The 6,760-nt window shown below is 34.5% G+C and overlaps 1 long non-coding RNA gene across 2 annotated transcripts; it reads left to right on the plus strand.

The window, feature by feature from the left end:
* The first annotated feature begins 2,998 nt into the window (after positions 1–2,998).
* Positions 2,999–4,970, plus strand: LOC117278570 (uncharacterized). Of its 2 annotated transcripts, XR_011415216.1 has the most exons (4): positions 2,999–3,331; positions 3,427–3,574; positions 3,781–3,942; positions 4,405–4,970. It is a non-coding gene; the product is annotated as an uncharacterized lncRNA (long non-coding RNA). The 2 variants fall into 2 exon arrangements; XR_011415217.1 differs by lacking the exon at positions 4,405–4,970 and having other exon boundaries at positions 3,781–4,208.
* Positions 4,971–6,760: the final 1,790 nt, after the last annotated feature.

Consider the following 6,760-nt stretch of genomic DNA (forward strand, 5'->3'; position numbering starts at 1 on the left):
TGATCCTGATGTTGGTACATCTTTGAGAACTAATAACAATATAAATGCGAAAAATGTGAAAGAGCAAAGTGATCTCTTTTGGATGGGTCTTCGTGATTTGATTGCTAATGAAATTTGTGAAGCTTGATACTTGTAATTAGAGAGTAAAAACACTAGCTGGTTAGACATTTGTTAAATTTATTGAAATATGTTTATTAAGAGAGAAATTTCTTTTATGTATTTGTCCGCATATAAGTCAATGGTTACCATACCTGGCATAAAAAGAAATGAGCTTTCTTCAACTTTCCATGGATGTAACTACATCTTTAATTTTTCAAGAGTAAATGGACCAAAAGGGAAAGAGGAATTCAACAAAATAATTTAGTATTTTAAATAGGTTGAGACTTTTATGATTGAAAGTGGTGAAAAATGAGCATTCAAGAATTATATTTATAAAAATTATCTAAATTAATTAATTAAATTAAAATATAAATTATTTTTTATTTGCATTAATTCATAATTAAATATAGTGTAGTAATAAGCTCTTTTATAATGTTAACAGCTTTAAGGATATTTTGTCTTTTTAATAGAAAAAAGTGCTTACCAGCACTTGTTTGCCAAACACTTCAATAATTTTTTTTTAAGTTTCAGCACTTTTATCCAAACATGTAACTGCTTATTTATAAAATAAGCTCCAGCACTTAAAAGCTGCTTAAAAGCCACTTTTTTAAGCCAATCCAAACGGGTTCCAAGTCTCTTGTGCCAAAGGAGGGGATCAGTATCCAACACACTTAATCAAGTGAGTTCATTATCTGAATGTGTGGATAGATCCACAACATATATGTTGTTCACTATTTTCCCCTGCAAAACTATCTTGTCAGTGGTAAGATTAATCACAAAGCATTTTGTAGAGGTGAAGGCTACCATGTTAACTCTATCACACAATTGTGATATACTTATTAGACTGTACTTCAGTCCATTTATCAAGTAGACATTCTCAATAGAGTGAACATCAATGTCCTCATCTGAACATTCTTCCCAGGCAGCAACCATTGCTTTGGATGACCCTTTGTTGTATTTTTTTTTTATCATGGACATATTCTTTTTTTCCGTTTCTTCTTTTAGATCTCTCCTTAATCAACTAGACTTCCCACATAGGAAAGTTCTTGATCATGTGGTTCGTTTTACCACATTTGAAGCATCCATTAATCATCTGCAAGTGATCTCTTCTCCTCTCCTTCCATAAGCAATAGTAGTGATCATTGGATTGTGGCCTAGTGGTGGATTACTCTTTACAGTTTTCAGGTAGTGCACTCATCTTGATCTATTCCTAAGGTATTAGCCTCTTTAAGGATAACCTGTTCTGATACCAATTGATATTTTGTGCTTCAATACCACACAAGAGGGTGTGAGTGATTTGTGTGGTATTAAATTTTTACGTGTACAGATTATTGAAAGACCTGGTTCTTCTATGTATTCCTTATACTACTGTTGCGAAATAATAAATACGGAAAGTAAAAAATACAAGTATTTCACGTGAAAAACACCTGGCTCAAAAGGTGCAAAAACCACGACCTACTACTCAGTAGGATTTTTTCCAACATTTCACTAAATCACTGAACCAAAACAGCATTTACAAAACTCTTTGTAAATCTAAGGATTACCTCTAATCCCTTTGTGGCAACCAACCTCTAGATATTCCGACAACTTCAAGTTACCTCTAACTTGAATTTAACACTCATAGTACCTAGTACAATTGCTTCTTGATAAAGTTGAAAGGTACAGTTTGAAACACCTACTACAATGAAACTAGAGTAAAGTTAGACACTTAGAATTGGTTCTTCTATCTGGTTCATGTAGCTTCAGGTTCGCACACTTGAATCATACAAGAATTGTTTTTAAAATGCCTTGCTATTTTGCTCTCAACTCACGTTTAACTTCAACGTTTGTGCTTGCCTGTAAAATGAGAACATCCTGCAATATATAGAGTTAGTAGAATAGGAAATAACTAGAAGTCTAATGCTTTACTCTTCCTTGGTGGAAGAGTTTTATTTATCTTCAACTTCTAACTCCTCCCTTATCTAGGATAGAGTTCTTTTCGAGTAAGGAGTCCTTCTCCTTATCACTTATGCAACCTTTTAGTTCAGGAGATATCAGATATAACCACTTAAGCTTATCTCCTTTACATGCATGCCTTGTACTCGAATTTATCCGTGTCTGTGTACACTATGTATATGAACCTGGTTCATGCTTGAGTTCCTTTTTCAATTATCAAAACAAACTTCACACATGCCAACAGTAGCATTTTCAATTCCATAACTAGTCAACAAGCTTCATATAGAGTGTGGCGAGCGACTTATATTTGTTAAAACATTAACAATTATTCTAGGTGAAGTTGATGTGAAAAGATTGTTTATATTTTCTTTTAGATTACATAACCGCATTGGTACCCCTATGTCAACCACCAAAGTTTGGTAGGTGGTGAGTATTTTTTGTCCTTAATTAGAAAATTTAGGACTTAATCTTGAAAATAAAATTGTTTTTAGTACGAAATGTTTTACACCCTCAATCGAATCTTTTATTCAAAATTAATCATACATAAAACCGGGGAGAAGACAAAAAACTCCTACGTCAGCTTTTCTGGACGCACACCTAAACTTATGAGTTATGAAGCAGGCCACTTGGCAATTATCATAATTTGACTGGTAAAAAATAAAAATATAAACAAAAACATGACAAAAATATAAGAGCAAATTGTTGAAAAACTAATTCAAAATTATAGTAGAAAATAAAAATTGTTGAAGATTTAAATTTTACTAATATATTTAATTTATATCTAGTTAAAATTTATATTCAAAATAGTTTTGAATAGGTTTCTAGTTTTTGGTTAAAGTAAGTTTAGTAGTACCATTATAGGAGAATTGCTAATTATTTTTTAATGCGGAGAGATTTGGAGAATTGTAGAATTTATTGAGTAGTAAAATGCATCCAGAAACGCCAAAAAGAAGCAGAAGTAGTTCCCAGTTTCTCATACCCCAGCATTAATTGCATATGATTTATATTCCTTTAGACCCTTTTGTACTTGAGTAAGGAACTGGATTTCATATCCCAACACTCCATTTACTACACCTGAAAGAGCTTTCTGCTTCTTAAAATGGCTCTGTTACAGTGCCGTATTCCTTCTTCTTCATACCTCTCTACAAATCATTATCTTTTCAAACTGGTCAGTACCAATTTACTATTTCAAAATACTAATATCAAGACCACCCATTTCAAGTTTTCAACTCATCTCTCTGCCTTGACCAATTCCTATAACCATTCCTCCATAGGCTCCATTTCCTCATTCACTGAGGTAAAATTTGACCCTCTTTTTAATAAAATCTTTTCATAGTTTGATTATGGTTCTGAATTGGTTTTTGTTTCCACGATTTCTTTTGAATGCTTCAGCTGATCGAGGCTTTAATTAGTAGGAAAGACTTGACGGAATCTGAATCAGAAGATTCTCTTGATTACTTGTTGAATGGAGCTGATGAAGCTTTAATTAGTGCGTTTCTTGTTCTTTTGAGAGCTATAGGAGAAACCTTAATTTGAAGAAGTAAGTGCCAATCTTAAATATTACTCACATTTAGCCATAGACGTTAAATGTTGATGTACACTTTTGAAACATGACTTTGATTACACGAAGATTGCACCTTGTTCTTCAGTGTATTTGCTTTCACTGATTCCATTTATAAGCATAAGCTGGACATTAACCATATGTATTATTGATATATACTGTAATGTGGTAATGGCGATGGTTAGGTAGTGGGATTGGCAAGGGCAATGATAGAGCATTGTAGACAAGTGGAAGGATTAGGTGACGCGGTTGATATAGTTGGGACCGGAGGAGACGGTGCAAACACAGTGAATATCTCAACAGGTGCTTCAATACTTACTGCTGCTTGTGGTGCAAAAGTTGCCAAGGTTGATTGATACTTCTTTTTTTTTTTAATTCTCAATGCAAAGTTTTTTTGGTTTCCTTAACAAGTGTAAAAATCTAGAGCTGAAAGAATTTGTGGGATGCCGTAGTAGTTGTAAGTGCTAAAAGAACCACTAGTGCCAACTTGATTTCTGTCGCTTGGATGTAGTAGCTTTTATTCAGAATAAATACTTGTCATATTCACCTAATTAAACTGATTGGATGAGCTATCCAGATACTGCTGTGTATTGAAAGTTTATTCTTTCCTGTATTCCTTTCTACTCGTATAGTTTTAGTGCTACCTATATAAATAGGAGGTCAGTGCATCCAGTTCAAAAACCACTATATTATTTATTTTGATTATGATCTCTGAAGTTGCTAATAGCCTTTCTCTTGAACCTATGTTGGACTAAAATAGTTTTTCTAAGTAGTATGATGGAAGGAGTAACACGTACTTTTTTCTACAGGACTTATGTCTCGTACCTGCACATGTGCTCATTGTGTTTGCTCTCACTCATTGCCACAGAGGGTTGATGTTTGTTTGCCATATTTTTTGTTGCTGTATTTTGTGGAACTATGGCCAAATGATGTTAAGAGTGAAGTAAAAATGTCATTGTAGGGAACTATATCTTGGGTTTAAGCCTTTAGAGCTTAAAAGAGGGTGGATGAGAAATGGAGGGAAAGAGGAAAAATTTGATTTTCCCTCCTTGACAAAGGGACATTGTCCCATATTGGAGGAGGAAAAGACTTTTGATGGGTATATATACAATTACTCTTCTTCTAGCTCTTAAAGAGTTGAGAAGAAGGCAAGCCTTGCGCCGCCATTATTGTTGCTCGGCTTCGGGGAATTGGTCAAATGATCGATCGATTGATTAACCAATTAATTTTTTAGACCAAATTTATTTGTTAATATTAATGCAATATTAATTAATCCAAATTAGACCGTTACTGTAAAATTTTCCTCCGTTTTAATTTTTCCGTTATAATTTGAATTTGGCGGTTTGCATAAATGGCCTTTTTATAAAATAACCATTTTGAGTTGCAACCTTATTTGAAGAGTTGTAGCTCTTCAGTATAACCCAACGTTTTTTGGCTATAAATACATGAATTCTCCCTTAGATTTTTTTTACGAAAATTCTGATTACTCCTTATTCTTTCTGCATTGTTTTAATAGAAAAGGAAACAGTATGTGTGATTTACTATTGCTCTTTGAGTTCGTTGATTACTGGGGTTTGAAGTACCACTACACCGGTGAGGTTATCCGTTCTATCCTGGGAGAAAATAATCCTAAACCTCGAGTACTAGGAGAAGATTAAGTTCCTTAAGGAAACACTGTGAATTCAGTGGGCTCGGATTTTTTTTGTTCTTTTACATTTCTGATTTTTTCCATTGCTACTGGTTTTGAATACAGATTTCTAACAAGCTTAAGGAACTTAATTTATTTTTCTGTATTCATCTTATATTCTGTTTGTGGGAGACTAAATCCTAGCGATTTCTACTCTCAATTTGAAGACTAAAATCTTCGGATTTTCTACTCATTTTGTATTCGGTTTGAAAAAATAAAATCTTCACTGTTGTATGTAATCTGTTTCTGTTAAAGTTATTTGGTTTGAAGATTTTAAATACTTCACCGTTAATTAATTTTATTTATGGTTTGTGATTAATAGAAATGACAGAAATAAGAACTCATGTGGTTGGCTCTACGAGCAATGTTGCGTCTTCCAGTCGTTCTGTGCCACCACCGGCTCCGGCGAAAAAGTTCGAAAAACTTTTTGGGATTGACTTCAAACGGTGGCAACAAAAGATGTTCTTCTATTTGACTACTTTGAGTCTACAGAAATTCATCAAAGAGGACATTCCAGTTCTGCCGGAATCAACTCCTGAGAATGAACGTTTTATGGTGACTGAGGCATGGAAGCACTCAGGCATGGAAGCACTCACATTACAACGTCTATAGTAATGTGAAAACTTCAAAAGAACTATGGGAGGTGTTGAAAAAGAAGTATAAAACCGAGGATGCCGGTTTGAAGAAGTTCGTTGCAGCCAAGTTTTTGGACTATAAGATGGTAGACAACAAGCCTGCCATTACCCAAGTTCAAGAGCTGCAAGTTATCATTCATGATCTCATTGCTGAAGGTATAATCCGAATTAATGCTTATGTTGAAAGTATTAATTCTATTACTAATTATGAATTTTTTGTTGAAGGTTTGGTCATCAATGAGACGTTTCAAGTTGTAGCAATGATTGAGAAGTTGCCTCCTTTATGGAGGGAATTTAAGAATTACTTGAAACACAAGCACAAGGAGATGAAACTCGAAGATCTCATCGTTTGATTGAGGATCGAAGAGGACAATAAAGCTGCAGAAAAGAAGACACGTGGGAACTCAAAAATTATGGGAGCAAATATTGTTGAAACTGCTCTAACTAATCCGAAGAAGCGGAAGAAGTCTTCTGGACCAAACAACTATCCCAGCAAGAAGAAATTCAAGGGAAATTGCTGCCACAACTGTGGAAAGGTTGGACGCAAAGCTGCAGAATGCCGTGCTCCAAAGAAAGAGAAGAAAAATGGTCAAGCAAATATGGTTCAAACAAATAATGATATTGATGACTTGTGCGCTATGTTGTCTGAATGCAACTTAGTGGGAAATCCTAAGTAGAGGTGGATTGATTCTGGTGCCACCCGCCATGTTTGTGCTGTTAGAGAAGCATTTGCTTCATATGCTCTCGCTGGACCCAACGAGACCATTTTTATGGGAAATTCTGCAACGGCCAAAATTGAAGGTTATGGAAAGATATTCCTAAAGATGACCTCTGGCAAGGTGG

This window comes from Nicotiana tomentosiformis, chromosome 3, assembly GCF_000390325.3.
Source record: "Nicotiana tomentosiformis chromosome 3, ASM39032v3, whole genome shotgun sequence".
NCBI lineage: Eukaryota > Viridiplantae > Streptophyta > Magnoliopsida > Solanales > Solanaceae > Nicotiana > Nicotiana tomentosiformis.